The sequence below is a fragment of the Callospermophilus lateralis genome, chromosome 16 (assembly GCF_048772815.1).
Source record: "Callospermophilus lateralis isolate mCalLat2 chromosome 16, mCalLat2.hap1, whole genome shotgun sequence".
Classification (NCBI taxonomy): domain Eukaryota; kingdom Metazoa; phylum Chordata; class Mammalia; order Rodentia; family Sciuridae; genus Callospermophilus; species Callospermophilus lateralis.
In genome coordinates this window covers 62,441,864-62,462,035 of record NC_135320.1, presented here as the reverse complement: position 1 = coordinate 62,462,035, position 20,172 = coordinate 62,441,864, and the positions used below count along the sequence as shown (strand labels likewise).

Here is a 20,172-nt window from a genome sequence, read left to right as displayed (position 1 = left end):
GATTTTCTTATCCTCTGCATGGGCTCTTGGCTCAATAGCAGGGTGTTAATAAGAGACTGACTTGCAAGGTTCACCTTTATGTTACAGGGTAAAGAAAACAGCTGCATAAACTAGTCAGAGACAAAGTGACATGGCAGCACCTTCTGTGCAGAATGAATACTGCCTTCCAGAATTTTCAGAGGAAAATAAGTTTCATAGTTTATCTAAATGCACAGTAGATCAGGGAGACATATAAGTTGGCATTTATCAATAATAGGCTATTTGAGAAGAGAGGCACACAGTGGCCTAGGAAAAAACAAAGCTAAACTTTTAGAAGTCTATATGTAAACTCCCTATGGCATCTGATTAGTCTCCTACTAATTTGATCAGAATTATTACTTCCAGGTTTTTAAGAAAATGCACACTCATACTACAGATTCAGGGAAAGAAGAAGAGAATAAAGTGGAAAGTAAAAATTCTCTCCCACATGTGGTCTTCCAAAAAGTGTGCTTTGGGGGAGTTTTTTTTTTCCCCATGAGTTATATATAATACTTATATAGGTCAATATGTATACAGATTTTTCTAACTTAAACACAAATTAGATAAAAGTACATGAATCATTGTCTAATTTCCTTTTATGTTTTAACTGAATATATTGCAGGTACCATTCTACATGAGCACACATGCCATGGACCAAACATTTTTTTTTTTTTTTTAACAACAGCATCCTGTTTCAAGAGTTGGATCATCCAGTCTGCCAACCTACTTTTAGATTCTAAATTCAGAAAATCACTGAAGAAAACAGATAATGCAGTTTGCTGGGTGATGAGCTGTGGCAATGGTCAAAATGCCTGAGTCAGCTGCAGCCTTAGCCTGCCCAGGAGAAGAGGGAATGTTTGAGACCATAAGAAAGGCCTGAAATTTCTTGTTAAAAGAAGGAGGACTTGAAGGAGACTGCATTTGAATTAAAGACCAGAATGAGGGATATGGCTAATTCAAATGGGTGTGTTCATGAAGAAAGCCTCCAGGTTCTTTTCAAGTGGTTCAAAGTTGGGGATGGGCTTTGGTCTTCCAGAACTAGAGGGAAGATTTCAGTTTATAACCAAGACTGGATAAAAAGGAAGAGGTCAAGTACCATGGGATTTTCATTGCAACTGCGATCAAAATGATGTCACGTGAAAAAAAAAAAAAAAAACCATGAAGACTAAATTTTATAGATACACAAGCAAAAAGCATCATCATTTTTTGAGAGACCTGAACCCTGCGAGTTTCTATTGGGCAAGACCTTTCACGAGCTTGGCTTGAAATGGTTTTTATTTGGACCTCCAAAAGAAGAGTCTTGCATTGAAAGGAATCAAGAGCACACGGTACCTTTTGGTTTTGCAGGAATTCTGCATTAAAAGATGTGCATGTGCATTGGCTGCTGCATGATACTAAAGAATCCTAAAGCTTGGCCACAGGCAGAGTGCCCTGGAGGGCTCTCTGTGGCCATCAGCAGACATGTGGATCATAGGGAGGGAACAGGGGCTCTGGCAGGGAAGCAGTCAATAACGTCATGTTTCATCAGTCCTCCCTGCCTTCAAATCTGAGTTTGGTTTGCTGCTTTTTGTCCAAGCTCATCTTCTGACTGGAACAAAGTACATAAATGTGTCTCCAAGAGTGACAAAGAAAGGCTGCCAGGACAGCACTTCCAAGGAAGTAGTTTCATTTGGAAATTGGAGATAAAAGGGAAAGAATTTCAAAAGAGGGTAAATCCAGGTGAGCATCTTGCCAAGAGATAGACACTGTGGGTGAATTAAGAACTCTGAACAGTGACACTTTATCAGGCAATGTGACCTTGCCAACCAGGAAGCAAGCTGTGGACTGCAGGCCAATGCCTTTTATATGGCCTTGTTTCTAAGGATGACAGTTTGAAGAAGGACATTGAAGTAACTCGCATCCTGCTACTACCTGTGAACTCCCGGCTCCCTGGGATGCTGGCACATTGCCCAGGGCAACTTCACACATTTCCATCTAAAATCAGGGAAACCTTCATTAAGGATCCTGAGGAACCAGGAAAAGGATATTTCTACAGGTAGAATTTTCCTCCACACCAATTTCAAGTTTTGATGGTTCTCGGATGGTCACTTTGACACCTGCAGTTCATAGTCCATGAGAATAGGTGGAGCTGCAAATCTGTAGGAGGAGAGGCAAATCTGGGTTTTAATTAAAAGTGATGTGGCTGATGTGGAATCAGATGTTGATCAAATTGCCATAAGGTCTGCTTTGATCCATTTCATAAAAGAGAAGACAGCAATGTTTTCTATCACCTTAGGTAAAAATAAATCATTTAATTGCTTGGGAGACTCAAAATTGCATCCGTGGTGGAGCACTGTCCAGCCTTTTGGCTTGCTTCTGGCGAGTCTGTCTTAGGTCATGTGGTTTTTATTTAATTTGGCCTAACTTTTTATTATTACTGAGGAGGGAAGTCAGGTTTTTTGATTTAAAAAATATCACACTGTATTCTGGGAATATTCAAATGTCAGTGAAAAGGAAGAAATGTAGGTGGGTTCACAGTAAAAATCTTCACATGCTACTCTGAAGAACAGTTAAGACTCATTAATGCAGTGATGGTATGGGCATTTTTTTTAATTTGTTCTTTATAGATACACCTGACAGTTAGAATGTATTTTAATTGATACAATTGTGTATTTTATTTCCTGGAATTCAAATAAAAGGGTCGATTTGGTCTTTCAAAAAAAAAAAAAACAGCGTTTTGCTATAAATAACATGGTTAATTTTTTTATTGTTGTTGTTCTTTTTAGTTATACATGACAGTAGATTGTATTTTGACATATCATATACATGGAATATAACCCATCTTTGTGGTTGTACATGATGTGGAGTTACATTTGTTGTGTATTCATATATGAACATAGGCAAGTTATGTCAGATTCATTCTACTGATTTTCCAATTTCACTGCCCACCTCCACCTATGTGAGTCAGCATCCTCATATCAGACAGAATATTCAGCCTTTGATTTTTTTGGGATTGGCTTATTTCACATAGTATGATAATCTCCAGTTCCATCTATTTACTGACAAATGACATAATTTTATTCTTTTTTATGGCTGAATAATATTCCATCTTCTACATGTAACACATTTTCTTTATCCATTCATCTGTTGAAGGGCACCTTGTTTGGTTCCATAACTTAGCTGTTGTGAATTGAGCCACTATAAACAATGATATTGCTGTGTCACTATAATATGCTGATTTTAAATCCTTTGAGGATATGCAGAGGAGTGGGAAAACTGGATCAAATGGTAATTGCTTTTCAAGTGTTCTGAGGAATCTCCATACGTTTTCCAGAGTGGCTAGGTCAATATGTTGTCCCAACAGCAGTATATGAGCAAACCTTTTTCCCCACATCCTTGTCAACATTTATTGTTACTTGTATTCTTGACAATTGCCACTCTGACTGGAGTGAGATGGAATTTCAGTGTAGTTTCAATTTGCATTTCTCTAATTGCTAGAGATGTTGAATATTTTTTCATATATTTGTTGATCAATAGTATTTCTTCTTCTATAAAGTGTCTGTTCAATTCCCTATCCCATTTGTTGATTGGGCTTTTTTTTTTTTTTTTTTTTTTTTTTTTGGTGTTAAGTTTTTTGAGTTCTTTAAATATCCTGGGGATTATTGCTCTGTTTGAGATGCAAGTGGCAAAAATTTTCTCCCATTCTGTAGGCTCTCTCTCCATATTCTTGATAGTTTCCTTTGTTGTGAAGAAACTTTCTATTTTGGTATCATCCTATCTATTTATTCTTGATTTTACTTCTTCTACTTTAGGAGTCTTGATGAGGAATTCAGTGCCCAAACTGACCTTATGGAGAGTTGGGCCTACTTTTTTTTTTTTCCTTGTAGGTGCAAGGTCTCTGATCTAATGCCTAGGTCCTTGAGTTGAGTTTTGTGCAGGATGAGAGATAAGCATCATTCTCAGCACCATTTGTTGAAGAGATTATATGTATGTTTATGGTGCCTTTGTCTAGTATGAGATAATTGTATTTAAGTGGGGTTGTCTCTGTGACTTCTATTCTGTACCACTGGTCTTCATGCCTATTTTGGTGCCAATACCATGTTGGTTTTTGTTGTTGTTGTTGTTTTTAACTATAGCTCTATAGTATAATTTAAGTCTGGTATTGTGATGTCTCCTGCTTCACTTTTCTTGCTAAGAATTGCTTTGGCTATTCTGGGCCTCTTATTTTTCCAAATGAATTTCATGACTGCTTTTTAAAATTTCTATGAAGAGCATCATTGGAACCTTAATAAGAATTGCATTAAATCTGCATTGCGCTTTTGATAGTATGGCCATTTTTGACAATATTAATTATGCCTATCTAAGAACATGGAAGATCTTTCCATCTTCTATGGCCTTCTTCAATTTCTTTCTTTAGTGTTCTGTAGTTTTCATTATAGAGGTCTTTCACCTCTTTGTTTTGCATTGATTCTAAATATTTTATTTTTTGAAGGCTATTGGAAATGGGATAATTTTCCTAATTTCTCTTTCAGTTGATTCATCACTGATGTATGAATGCAATTAATTTGTGGCTGTTAACTTCATATCCTGCTACTTTGTTGAATTCATATATGAGTTCCAGAAGTTTTCTGGAGGAGTTTTTCGGGTTTAATACATAAAAATCATGTCAGTAAATAGGGATTGTTTGAGTTATTCTTTTACTCTTAGTATCCCTTTAATTTCTTTCTTCTAATTGCTCTGGCTAGAATTTCCAAGGATGATGTTGAATAGAAATGATAAAAGAGGGCATCATTTTCTTGTTTCAGTTTTTAGAGGGAATACTTTCAATTTTTCTCCATTTATAATGATTTTGGCTTTGGGTTTAGCATATATAACTTTTCAATGTTGAGGTATGTTCCTACTATCCCTAGTTTTTCTAGTGTTTAGAACATGAAGGGGTGCTATATTGGGTCAAATTCTTTCTCTGAATCTATTGAGATAACCATATAATTGTTGTCCTTAAGTCTATTGATGTGATTAATTATGATTAATTATGTTTATTGATTTCTGTATGTTGAACCAAGTTGTATCCCTGGAATGAACCCCACTTGATCATGGTGAACTATTTTTTTCAATATTTTTTTTTTGCGTGCAATTTGCCAGTATTTTATTAAGAATTTTTGCATCTATGTTCATGGATATTGCTCTGAAGTTTTCTTTCCTTGATGTATGTTTGTCTGGTTTTGGTATCAGAGTGATACTAGCTTCACTGAATGAATTTGGAAGGGTTCACTCCTTTTCTATTTCATGGAATGAGTTTTTGAAATTTATTTATTTATTTTAATTAGGTATATATGACAGCAGAATGCATTGTGATGATTCATTGTACATAATTGCAGCAACTTTACATATCTATGGTTGTACATGGTGTAGCATTATACCATATGTGCAGTAAGACTTGGGTAAGAATGTCCATCTCATTCCACCAAATTTCCTGACCCCTTTATATGCATATAAAGTAAAAAATTTAAAAAATTAAAAATTAAAAGAATACCAAAAAAACTGAATTATACTTATCAAACATCCTAGTCCTCAAAATACTGATCCATGAAAAATAACTGGTTTCAAAAATGCTAGAAATGAGAAAAAAAACAACAACAAAAAATGTTTATAAATATCCATGAACCATTAAGATCACAACAAAACAAAAGATCTTGATGAAAAGTAAAAGAATTGTTTCCATTGGAGTTCAAAAGAGTCTACTTCCTTTCTCAGCAGTGTTAGGTGGGGCCATCTGGAGTGAAAGCTTGCTCCACCCTCAAGGTAGGGTTGTTGGAATGAGAGGTAATCTCATAAGCGAATTCTTGGAGGTGGGGTTTAGGCTTTGGAGCATACCTAAGCCTAAACCCCACCTCCAAGAGTTGCTCAATGCCAATTGGTCTGAGATTTTAAAACAGTGCATTTTCAGGGCCCAGCAATTGCTGGTTCATGCTGGAAGCTGCACCCGAGGGATCTACCCAGAGTTCTACTCATGTAGTGGAGGAGCCAATTTTTAGTCCACTATGTGAACTCCATGTTTCTTTTATCTCAGGTTCAAACTCCAAACTCAATCTCTTCTACCCCCCACCCTTTCAAATTCCTGGCCAGGCACATGTCTCCCAGCTAGTCCTACATCCAGCAGCTGGATGGGAGGGGGAGGGGGAGATCTGAGTAGGTTTCCCAAACCAGCAGTCCCCTGTATAAACCTCTCTGCATGTTTGATTTTCTTCTTCCCATTTAAGCACACTTGTCACTGTGTGTTTACTGGGCCTGTATTTGAGGCCAAACTTGAGTTTGCCAGGAATTGGCTCCCCCAGCTGCCAGCCCACACATTCAGTTGCTGCAAAATGGTTCCTTCTTCTGTCCTCCGGATATTGTGCTGCACACCTTTCAGTTTAGTGGGCCAGTGTCTTTGATCTCTGAACTCTCCATACCCAGACATGCCTCAGGCCTCCTAAAAATATAGATACCTTTAATTCCTTTATCCCTCCACTTTGCTCCTGGTGGAATGACACTTTGCTCCTAGTGTCTCTGGCTGCAATAGTGGCTGTGGTGCTGGGAATTTCTTCCTTAGTTTATTATATCCAATCTCCTGAGTCCCTTATCTGCTTTTGAAAAACCAGCCTCTATCTCAGAGCAAAGCCTGTCCAAGGAAGGGACATGACCTTTGTCCTTGGAAAAACCCACAGAGCACTCCTAGGCACATTCCCACCCTGCTAAGTTGTTTATCTACAGGAGAGATCTGCTGCGCCAAGTGTCCCAGACTCAGTCAGGCTAGGTGGGGACCCATAGCAGCCCCCTAGCAGCCACCAATCAGCATGAGACAGGGAAATACCTGGGATGCCAGATGACCCTCCCAGTAGTTTATGGTGTTGGGAAACCATGTAGTTCAGCATGTACACCCCTCTTGGCTTAAACCAATCAGTTCAAACGAATACCCCCTTTGTACTGACCAATCACCCCTAGACAACTTGTTCCCGCCAGTGAATGTGCTAATCATGTTTTAGAGTTGTTATTTAATTTTCCCTCGGTGTGTGATGATTTGCTAAAAGAGGCTATGATGTATGTGAAGTCCCTGCCCTCTCCAAAGAATGTATAAAAATGCTGCAAACCCTGGGTTCGGGGCCTCTCAGCCTCACCAATTGCTGTGTGTGTGCGCGCGGAGGACCGAGCTAGCTCGCAATAAACACCTCTTTGCTGCTTACATCGATCTTGGGTCTCTGGTGGTCTTTGGGGGTCCTGAATTTGAGCATAACACCTTGAATGTCCAATATTAAACTCCAGCAAAGCCCCCCCCCCTGCTTTTTTTTTGTTCACCTACATTGCTGAGAAGCTGCCTATCTGATTTCTTGGTTTCATGTCATGGAGCAGCCAGGAAAGTGACCTTCTCTATTCAGCCATCTTGAAAAATCCATTAATTCTTTATTTAACTATATATGGTTAATTCCATAGGAAGGGTTTGGTCATTTTGGCCTACTTTCTTTTGCTATCTTTGTGAAGTTTGGAAGTTTCATTATATTATATTCAAGAAATACACCTGACTCAGTTGCACACATTTGTATTTGTATTCACATCTCTGGTGCATAGAAATAACACATGGGCAACATCTCTGACAAAATGAAGCCTCATATGTGCCTCTTATTGGCTAAGTTCTTTTAAAATTTTTTTCTGTGTGGATATACTAGAGCAGTTATGTATCAAACATTTGCTGAAAGTCTTAGATTCTTGCAGAAGCAGGCATATCTTTGTTTTGTGTCTGTCTTGATTCCTGTAGAAGCTGTTGTAACTTGCTTTCCATTCTCAAAGATGAAGCAATGCTTCCGATGATGAATGATGATGAATGATAATGAATGCTTCTGATTTAATCACATTATTTGTGCCCCAATCTTCCAGAGGTAGGCCATTTCTAACAGCTTGGGTCAAATGCATGATCCTTATATCCTAAGTCCCTCCCATCCTCATTCTACTTCTTAGTGCTGAGGAAAGAGAAGTGGGTGGGGACAGGAAAGGAAGAGAGAGGGGGAAAGAATGGGAGAAGAAGGGGATGATGTTAACATAAGGAAGGGCTGGAAAGGAAGAACTTTTTCATGGTCCTATATACCAGGGGCTTACCATATCCTATAGCACATTTTTTGAGACTCATAACACTGTCTCTCAGTTAGCATCAGACTGTCTCTTAAAAGAGCTAGTTGACATTGGCTCAGTGATCCCTTTCTCGACTTGTGGAAGATTTAATATCTGCTCCAGTGTTTGGTGACCTCACAGGTGATATATTCTCATGGTCACTCTTAGCTAGAGATTCTCTTTCTGTTGAGTTGGTTCATCTTTCTGAGTCTGCTATTCTTATTCTGCAGAGCATTAAACATAGCCCCTTTATGTGGTTTCCATAATGAAATTACTCAAGATACAATAAATTGTACAAATGGCCTTAACTAGTGCCCTGTGTATCCATACCACTTGGGCAATGTGACATTGCAGCTATTCCCATTAAAAGTAGAGATGATTTCCCCATTTCCTAAATTTGGGCCATACTTGTGACTTGCTTTAGCTAAGAGAAAGCAGGGAAATAACTGTATGCTGGTTGAAGCTTAGGCTTCAAGAGACCCTGAGTATTTCTATTCTGTCTCTTGGAGACTGGCCAATCTTGTGGATTGTTCATCATGTGAATGAACATGCCTGATCTGGGCAGCAGAACAAGAGACTGGATATGGAACACAATTGAACCATCCCGGTTAAAGTTGTCCTAAACCAGCCAGCCCCTACCTGAGCTAGCAGCTGATTGATCCATAAGCTAACTGAGAAAGCTGGCTGAAATGTAAGGCCTTTGTGTATAACAGATTTTACTCAGGTTTTGGGGAGATGCATTTTACACATCCCCTTAAATGGAGTAACTTAGGAAGAAGTACTGGATTAACCTATTCTGAGAGCTTCGTTATGTGCTTCCTGATCATTCCCACACCCACATTACCTCCTTATGCTTAGATGATCCCTCAGCGCTCTTTCTCCTCAGGTCCTCGCATCTTTGAGTGCAGTATAATCCAGAATTCTTCAACCCCTGCTGCCAAATTCAAATCAGGACTTCATTCTACACAGTCATTTCTGCTCTCCAACTGAACTTGGGTTCATCTATTTTGAATCTCATCTTTCCTGCCTCTTAACAGCTCCTATAAGGGGAAGACAGGAGCATGGAACCTTGTATTCCAAAACTGATGGGTATCATGGCACTTAGAAGACAACTAGATGCCTTATAATTAAAAACACTACAGTGACTTACAATTCTATTATGGTAGTCTCTCCTGATCTGCCGTTTTGCTTTCACTGTAGTCCTGTGAACAGTGGCCTAATGCTAGACCACGATGCCCACATCCTTCACTTCACTTCCCCCTCATTACAAAGGCACTACATCATCTCACATCATCACAAGGAGGCTAAATATAGGACAATAAGCTGCTTTGAGAGAAAAGGGGAGAGACTGTATTCATGAAACTTTTATTATAGTATATTGTTCAAATTGTTCTATTTTATTATTGTCATTAATCTCTTATTGTGTTAAATATATAAATTAAACTTTATCATAAGTATGTAAAGGAAAAATAATAGGATATACAGTGGAGGATCTAGCAAGATCGTCCTTTACTAGCCAACAAAGGTCTGCTCTGGTAAGCTGTTTATTCCTCAGACCGGTCAAGTTCATTTCTATCCCTCTCAGTCACTCCTTATTTGAAAAATCTACTTTTTGAGATCCAGCCTAATTCCTCCATATTCCAGCAGTGTTTCCAGGGTTTGGACCCACACTGGTCTCTGCTTTTTCTGATCCCTCATGGCTCTTCTTCCCAACCTCCGGCTCACTTAGACATTTTCACACCCAGGAACACATTGCTTTTTCCAGGCCCTACGGGTTTTCTCTCCATAATTAAAACTAACAACTGGATTATAATCTTCTTGAAGATAGGGACATGATTTCATACTGTTTTTTTTTTTTTCTGTCCCACAGAGCTGGACACAGAACAGACCATAAAATCCATTTACTGAATTGAACTGATTAAAATGGTAAGAGCAATTACTTTATTAAGCACCTTGGACATGCTTGGCTCTCTGTTAAACACGTAATATATATTAGTGTATTTTATTTTTAAAGGAACCTTATGAAATATTAGTGTTGTTATTTTACAAATGAGAAAATTAAAATTCAAAGACATTTAGTCATTTTCTGTTATAAATGGCCAAGTCATAATTCAGACCCAGGTCTGACTGTACAGCCAGTGCTTGCCTCCTAATTACATTTAAACCTGTATTCGCCTAATTGTAAGGCATTGCACATAGCCACAGAAGTCTGCACTTACCTTAATCGGCATGATGAGTGTATGTTCTATTTATTAAATTATCAGAAATTCAAAGCTTGAGGTTATGCTTACTTTCCTCCTGCAATCAAAATGACAACACTCTGTCACAGCCGGCTCGCACAACATCAAGGTCATTGTGAGATAACAAGAGGAAAAAAAAAAAACCAGAACAGAATTAGAGTATCATTAAAATCATTAAAAGAAGCATTAGGAGTTTATTCTGAGCCATATCAAGGAGATTCACAGCCCACAAGCTTTGCAGACCGAGCTATATTTGCTATAATTATATTAGGGATGGTGATGGTTTGCACATTTATTGTATTATAGGTTGAGATCATGTACATCATGTAAGCTTTTTAGGAATGATATTAGTTTCAGTCTAAATTTAATTTTTGGAAAAGTAAACAATGCTCAGTATATCTAAACCACAGTTAAAGTGAAAGTCTCAGCTTTGTACCTCAACAACACATCTTCCTTGGAAACTTAAAAAAATTCAGTCTCCCACCACCCCCACCTCAAAAACTGATCTTGATTTGACTGTGCCTCTGACTCTCAGCTCTTTAATTTGGTCTTTGCTGACAGCTGACTTCAATTTCTGCCTGTTTATGGAAGTAAATTAAAAGAACACACTGTCTGTGATCCAGTGGCTCTCCGTGGCAGAGTTCTATTCCATCCCCAAATCAAAACCCAGATAGTTGTCAGGAGGACTAATCCTTATGTAAACATGATTACATTTGTAGAAAGACCCAGGGAGACCAGGAGGAAGTATGTCCTTCCCTCAGGTACTTTACGGGTCAATGTCTTTGTTATTTCAGTTTCTAAGTAATAAGTTTGGAACAATTCACATCACTCAGATGGTTGGTGTTTAGGCAGTGGGTTTATGTAAGAGTCCCCATTATTTAATGATTACAAGAGCATCCCCTGGCATCAGTACTTACAGAACAAGAGGGGCAGATCACTAAAAATGCTTTTGTTGTTGTTGTTGTTGTTGTTCTATGGATTGGACCCAGGGGCACTTTATGAGCAAATTAGACCCCCCAGCCCTTTTGATTTTTATTTTGAGACAGGATCTCACTAAGGGCTTCACTAAGTTGCCCAGGCTGGCCTTGAACTTGAGATCCTTCTGCCTCAGCTTCCCAAGTAGTAGGCTTACAGGCATGGACCACCATGCCTGGCTACATTAGCTTTTAACTCATATAGCTTCCCTTAAATTCAGCAATGCTTTGGTAAAGATAGGATGTAATTTAATTTAATTTTAAAGATAGGATTAAATCTCATGACAGGATACTGAGTTTAAGAATAAATAAACTGATAAGATTGCACATGCTATTTCTAGATATTCTAAGCAAATGAACAAAACTAAAATTGGAAGTTTACTGGCAGTGGAGAGGCCCGTGTTAAGGCAGTATGACTTCTTGTGTTCTGGAAACCTTCAAATATAGGAAGTATCAGGTTATAAGGATGGTTTCTTCTTTTGAGTTGTTACCTTCTTGGAAATATTTGCAATAACCACTGGGAAATACCCCCATGGATGCTGTGCTGCTTCATGGGGTGTGATCTCACTACCTTTGAGTGCCAAGGAATTATTTTGCTATGCAGTCTGTTGTTATAAGCATAATATGATCATGTGACCTCTCTATAAGGCATGATAGATATTCTACGACTTCTTCAAATAATAGTACTAACTTAAGTGACCACCTTTGGGTAATCTTCCTGGGTAATTGTAATTCCAGTGCATAGATAATAAAATGTGTAAGCACTATGATATTTTCCCCCAGAAGTGGTTGCATTATGGCAGACATTGATAATAATTTTGATTTGGACTTGTGAGATTTTTGATATTCCATTTAACGAACTTGCAGACAAATATACTTCTAAAGTGAAAAATACTAACTTCTGGGCTGGGGTTGTGGCTCAGTGGTAGAGTGCTTGCCTAGCATGTGTGAGGCACTGGGTTCGAGTCTCAGCACCACATATAAATAAATTAAAAAAAAATAAAGGTCCATTGACAACCAAAAAATATTTTTTAAAATACTAACTTCTTGGGGCTGGGGATGTGGCTCAAGCAGTAGCACGCTCGCCTGGCATGCATGGGGCGCTGGGTTGGATCCTCAGCACCACATAAAAATAAAATAAAGATGTTGTGTCCACCAAAAACTAAAAAATAAATATTATAAAATTCTCTCTCTCTCTCTCAAAAAAAAAAAAATACTAATTTCTTACCTTTTTTTTCTTTAGAAAAGTAACCTCAGCTAGAAAGGATTAATATGCTATTTCTAAGAACAATTTCATACAATAATACCTGAAATACATTGTAAACCTTTTTCTGAGAGTGAATTCCATGGATTCAGGGCAGGGAGGACATCATGATCACAGGTCCTGACACAGGGAGGAGGGTCTGAAGAGAGACTGATGTGTCTGGAGCAGAGTGAGCGTGAGAACAGAGAAGATGTTAATGGTAGGCAGAGTCAGATGTGAAGCTGCAGAAGGAACTCAGAGCTGGTTTTAAGTGCAAGGGAAGAATTTTAGCAAGATCTGACTGCTTTGTGGGATAGGAAGAAGCCCTAGGATTTAGGTAGACAACTAAAGAGGGTATTTTAATCATCCTGGGGAGGAAAGAGGGTGATTTAAACAAGGGTAGCTGGTGCGAATGTGGAGAGTAAAACGACATCAGAATCATTTGGGTGGTTTCATCTGATGGGCATTATGCCAGAAGTAGACAGTAAAACAACAAAAGCTGTATAGTCTGTGTGTGTGAATTTAAATTTCTGGAATCTAGCCTCTGCTGAAGGGATAGACCATAAACAAAATTTGTATTTGAGGATGACAACTGCTATCATAGAACCAAAAGCAGGAACAATTTGGAAAGGCTGTAGAACAGGAAACCAATCCACAGGGAAAAAATACAGATACAAATATTGGCAATTAATGAGTTGTCAACTATTTGTAGAGAAACTGTTGTATGAATATAGTTGCAACTTCTTTTAGGACACTCGGTTATTTCATTTATGTCTCTGAATTCATTGATATAGAAGCTTGAGTTATGGAAGGTTAAACTTATCTTGCCTAAGAATATGCTGATGGGTAATCACAGAATCACTTAAACATTTAATCAATAATGACTTGTGTTTGTGGTGGTGAATAAGAAACATGTATGCATGCACTCACCAAGTTTTCCTAATTAAGAGACAGAAGTTAACAATGACATCAAAGTTTGTCGCTTGAGTGCCTGGGTAGAGGACAATGCCACTGACCCAAATAAGGAACACTGCAGAAGAAACAGATTGGGGGTACAAGGAGTGCAGGAAGAATGGAAGGGATTACATTTGGAGGTGCCTGTGACACGTTCAAGTGCAAATATTAGCAGGATGAATATTTTAATAAAATGCCAGCATTGACCTAATAAAACCCATTGCCACATCATTTCCATTTAATTCCTGATACAAATTCTGGACACAAAAGACAATTCGTTTCCAGATGGAATTGTTATTTTAAATAAGAGCATAATAATAGAAAAATATGTTTGCAATCTTATATGTGCTAACTACTCCCAAATGAAATAGAGTTGACATTCTATCTCCTGGGAGATAGAAGAGAATTTTATTTATTGTTTCTTGGTTATTTATTTATTTATTTATTTATTTTGACTGAGATACACACAAAAAAAACCCCATACAAATTGTACATAGTAGTGGGGTACCATGTACTATTTCAATATATGCGTATTTTTTATACTTGTCTAAATCAGGCTAAAGATATTTATCTCCTTAAATATTTATTATTTATTTAGGGTGAAAATATTCAAAATTTTTTCTTCTAGCTTTTTGAAATGTACGGCCACATACAGTTCTCTATAGTCACCCCACAGAGGCAAGAACCACACCAGATCTTCTTTCTCCTATATAACTGCAACTTCATACCCACTAATCACACTTTTCTCATCCCTTACCCTCAACCCTGCCCTCCCTGGCCTCTGGTAACCACCATTATATTCTCATCTTCTATAAGATCACCTTTTTAAATTTCCAATATGAGTAAGATCATGTGGTACTCATCTTTCTGTGCCTGGATTATTTCACTTAGCATCAGGCTCCATTCATGTTGCAACGAATGACAAGAATTCATTCTTCTTATGGCTGAATAGTATTCTATTGTATGTATGTATATGATATTTTCTTTATTCATTTATCAGTTGATGGTCTCTTAGGTTGTTTCCATTTCTTGCTATTGTGAATAGAAGTGAAATAAAATAGGAGTGCAGATGTCTCTGTGATACACTGATTTCTTTTCTTTTGGATATATATCCAGTAGTGGGCCTACTGGGTCATGTGGTATATAGATTTCTAATTTTTTGAGGAAGCCTCATACTGTTTTCCATAATAGCTTTATAAATTCATATTCCCCACAACAGTAGGCAAGAGTTTCCTTTTCTCCATATCCTCACCAGTACTTGTTATGGTTAGTTTTCTGATACTAGATATTCTTACTATGAAGTAATACCACATTGTGGTTTTGATTTGCATTTCTCTAATGATTAGTACCATTGAGGAGTTTTTCATGTACCCCTTGGCCATATGTATATGTTTTTTGGGGAACATCTATTTAGACTTTTTGCCCATTTTTAAATCAGGTTATTTGATATTTTGCTGTTGAGGTTTTGGACTTCCTGAAATATTCTGAATATCACCCCCTTCCCAGATGTATAGTTTGCAAATATTTTCTCCCATTCTGTGGGGTGTCTCTGAACTCTGTTAATTGTGTCCTTTGCTGTGCAGAAGCTTTTTAGTTTTATGGGATCCTGTTTATTTTTGCTTTTGCTTCCTATGCTTTTGAACTTGTATCAAAAATTCCTTGCTCATTCCAATATGCTGAAATAATTCCCCCTCTGTTTTCTTCTAGTAGTTTCATAGTCTCACATCTTACTTTTGAATCTAAATCCATTTTGAGTTTACTTTTGGAATTGATGAGATGGGGATTTAGTTTTGTTCTTTTAAATGTGGATATCCAATTTTCCCAGCATCATTTATTGAAAAGACTGTTCTTTCTCCAATTGTGTTTTTAAGCACCTTTGTTAAAAATCAGTTGACTGTCGATTCATGGGTTTATTTCTCCACTGTCAGTTCTGTTCCATTGATCCAAGCATCTTTTTTGGTGATAATACCATGCTGCTTTGATTACTGCAGATTTGTAATGCATTTTGAAGTCAGGTAGTTTAATGCCTTCTGCTTTGTTCTTTTTACTCAAGATTGTTTTGGCTCTTTGAGGTTTATTGTGGTTCCATATAAATGTTAAAAACTGTATTTTCTACTTTTATGAAGAATGTCATTAGTATTTTGATATGGACAGAGATGAATCTGTAAATCTTTTGGGTAGGAAGAGCCTTTTAACAATGTTGATTCTTCCAACTCATGAACACAGAATGTCTTTTAGTGTGTATTCTTAGATTTAAATTTTCAGAGTTTTGGAATTTTGACCCCTTTGCAAAGTTTATTCCTAGGTATTTTATTTTTCTTGGTAGCTGTTATAAATGGGATTGCTCTCTTGATTTCTATTTCTGATAATTCACTATTGGTGAATAGCAGCACCACTGACTTTTGTATGTTGATTTTGTATCCTGCAACTTTGCTGAGTTTATTTATTAGTTCTAATAGTTTTTTGGTGGAATTTGGGGTTTTAAAACGAATATCACATTTTATGTAAACAGTGACAATTTTATTGTCACTTATTTTATTGTCATTCTTATTTTGCAATTAGGGTGCCCTTCATTTCTTTCTCTTGTCTGATTGCTCTGCCTAGGACTTCTAGAACTATGTTAGATAAAAGTGATAAAGGAGGGCATCCCTGTCTTCCTTCAGATCTTTCTTTTTATATTTTTAAATTAGTTCTAATTAATTATGCATGACAGTAAAATGCAATTTGTTACTTCATACATAAATGGAGTATAATTTCTCATTTTTTTTTCTCATGGTTGTACATGATGTAGAATCTCAGTGGTTGTATAGTCATATATGTACACAGGGTAAAATGTCTGATTCATTCTAGTATTCTTCCTATCCCTGTATCCCCTCCCCTCCCTTCAGTTTCCTCTACATAATCTAAAGTAACTGTATTCCTCCCTAGCTTTTTCACCCATAGTGTGAGTTAGCATCTGCATATCAGAGAAAACATTTGGCCTTTGGATTTTTAGGATTAGTTTATTTTGCTTAGCATGATATCTCCAGTTCCATTCATTTACCAGCAAATGCCACAATTTCATTCTTTTTTAAGGCTGAATAACATTCTATTTTGTATATATACCATATTTTCTTTATCCATTCATACTCTTCAGTGGAATGTTAGCTTTTGCTTATTTTAAGCCAGCATGATTATGTCAAGATATGTTCCTTATGAACCTAAATTGTGCAGAGCTTTTATCATAAAGAGATGCCAGGTTTTATTAAGAGACTTTTCTGCATCTATTGAGATGACCAGATGTTGCTTTTCCTTCAATCTGTTCATGTTTATTGGTCTGCATATATAGATTTCCATATACCATTCTTGCATCCCTGGGATAATTTCCACTTCATCATGGTGAATAGTCTTTTTAATGTGCTGTTGGATTTGGTTTGCTAGGTTTTTCTTAAGAATTTCTGTGTCTATGTTCATCAAAGATATTGGTCTGTAGTTTTCTTTTTTTGTTGTTGTTGCATTCTTACTGATTTTGGTATCTGGGTAATACTGGCCTTGCAGAATATGTTTGGAAGAATTCCTTCCTGGACTCTCTTTTAGAATAACTTAATGAGAATTGGTATTCATTCTCCTTTAAATGTTTGGTAGAACTCAGCAGTGAAGCCATCTGGTCCTGGGTTTTTCTTTAACGGGAGACTGATTAAATTTCATTACTGTTCAAGTTTCCAATTTATTCCTGATTCAGTCATGGTGAGATACATGTACCTAGGAATTTGTCCATTTCTTCTGGGCTATCTGATTTAATGGCTGCTATTATTCACTAATAACCTTTCATGATCTTTTGTATTTCTGTTTTCTGCTGTTATGTTTCCACTTTCTTCTCTGACTTTACTTATTGGAGTCTTTTCTCTCTTTCTTTTCTTAGTCTAGCTAAGCATTTGTCTATTTTGTTAATCTTTTCAAGGAAACAACTGTTGATTTTATTGATCTTTTGTTTTGTATTTTTAGTCCTCATTTCATTTATATGCCCTCTGATCTTTACCATTTATTTCTTTCTACTAATTAGGGGTTTGTTTTATTCTTATTTTTCCAGTTCTTTAATATGCAGTGACATGATGTTTACTTGAGAACTTTTTACCATTTTATTAGTGTTTGTTAATTATATAGAATAATGGGTTTCATTGTGGCATATTTATACATGCATGTAATATGCTTTGCTCATTTTCACTATCCCATTACCGCCTTACCCTCCCCTTGACCCACTTCTCCTCTAATAATCTCCCTTTTACTTTCAGATCATCTTTTTTTCTATATTCCACATATGAGAGAAAATATTCAGTACTCATCTTTCTGAGTCTGTCTTATTTCACTCAGTACGATGATGTCCACACTCTCTGTGTACACATATGCACATGCATACATACACACACACACACACACACACACACGTGTGTGTGTGTGTATATGAGAGAATGTGCAAATGAGATGATTTCATTTTTCTTTATGGTTGAATAATACTCCATTGTGTATAGAGACCACATTTTCTTTCTCCATTCACCTGTCGATGGGTACCTAGCCTGATTATATAACTTGGTGATTGTGAATTATGCTGTGATAAACATAGGTATTCAGGCATCTCTGTAGTACTATAACTTAAATTCTTTCAGATATATACTGATGGATGGTTTACCTTGATATAGGTTAGTTCTACACTTGGATTTTGAGGAAACTCCTTACTGATTTCTATAATGACTGTAATAATTTACATTCCCCCTAATAGTATATAAGGGATCCTTTTCCCCAGCATCCTTACCAACATTGTTGTTATTGGTATTCTTGATGATTTGCTATTACTAGTATTCTTCATTCAATCATACTCCATCATGAAGTAAGATATAATCTTCATATAGTTTTGATTTATATTTCCCTAATGAAAAAGATACTGAACATTTTTTTCCAATTATTGGCTACTTGTATTTCCTTTTTGGAGAAGTGTCTATTAAGTTAATTCATGCATTTATTGATTGGGTTTTATTTTTTGGTGTTGTTTGTTGAATTCTTTATATATTCTGAATATTCAGATGGAATCACAAAAGACCCAGAATAACAAAAGCAATCTTGAGCAGAAAGAGCAATGCTAAAAGCATCAGATTACCAGATTTCAAAATATACCACAGAGCCATAGGAACAACATCACCAAGGTACTGGTGTAAAAACAGACATGCTCCACTGAAGTATTTCAGAAAGGCTGGGCTGTCCACAGGTAATAGGATCTCAGTCAAGTTCTGAATTTCACCTAAAATAAATATTCTTTCATTATATCAAGTATCAAATGAGTTGTCTGAAATTCAAAAATATTTGTCACACCCAACTTTATTTCCTAATAACTGCTAATGGCTTGTAATCTTGAGCAACACAACAGAGGATACAGAAATAAACCCACAGAACTACAGTCATCTGATTGTTGACAAGGGTACCTTAAATTTGTTGTTGAATAGGCAGCTTCTTTAACAATAATAGTTCTGGAAAAACTGGATATCCATATATAAAAGATTATAACTAGATGCCCATCTCTCACCTTAAGACAAAAATAAATAAATTCAAAATGGATCAGATATAAGACCTGAAACTTTGAAACTGTTAGAAGAAAACATAGGGGAAGCACTTCAAGATATAGGCACAGGAACAACTCTGTGACTAGGACTCTGATAGCTTAGAAAATAATGGGAATCCACCAGTTGGGATTGCATCAAATTGAAAAGCTTCTACACAGCAAAGGAAATGATTAATAGAGTCAAGAAACAGTCTAGGGAACAGTAGAAAATCCTTGCCAGCTACTCTTCTGACAGAGGATTACTATCTCCCTATTTTTTTGATGTGGGAGTGATTGCTATGTATTGCCCTCTTAGCACCTCTCTAGCTGTGTTCCATAGGTTTTGGTATGTAGTGTCTCCATTTTCATTTGCTTCAAGAAATTTTTAAAAATTCCTTCTTGAGGGCTGGGGTTGTGGCTCAGTGGTAGAGCACTCGCCTCGCACGTGCGAGGCCCTGGGTTCGATCCTCAGCACCACATATAAATAAGTAAATAAAAAATAAATGAACATATTTAAAAAGAAATTCCTTTTTGATTTTTCACTTGATCCATTGGTCGTAGTTGTTTAATTTCCATGGTCTTCTATAATTCCAAGTTTTATCTTGTTATCAATTTCTAGTTTTTTTTGCATTGTTGTAAGAAGAGATACTCAATATATTTTCAATTTTTAAAAATTTATTGAGACTTGTCAGGCATGGTGGAGCACACCTGTAATCCCTGTGACTGAGGCAGGAGGATTGGAAGTTCAAGGCCAGCCTCAGCAACTTTGTGAGGCCCTAAACAACTTAGTGGGACACTTTGTCAAAATAAAAAATAAATAAGGGCTGTGGATGTAGCTCAGTAGTAAAGTACCCCAGGATTCAATACTCAGTACCAAAAAAAAAAAAAAAAAGTTATCAATGCTTGTTTGAGGTGCCTATTATATTCTCTATCCTGAATAATGTTCTACATCCAAGGAGAAAAATGTGTACTTGGCAACTGTTGGAAGCAATGTTCTGTTAGTCTCATTTGGTCTAGGGTGAAATTGAATGCTGCTGTTTCTTGATTTTCTGT

At 36.9% G+C, this 20,172-nt stretch overlaps 1 non-coding gene across 1 annotated transcript; it reads left to right on the top strand.

The window, feature by feature from the left end:
- The first annotated feature begins 19,526 nt into the window (after nt 1-19,526).
- On the top strand, nt 19,527-19,599 carry Trnaa-cgc (transfer RNA alanine (anticodon CGC)). The gene has a single exon. It is a non-coding gene; the product is annotated as a tRNA-Ala (tRNA).
- Nucleotides 19,600-20,172: the final 573 nt, after the last annotated feature.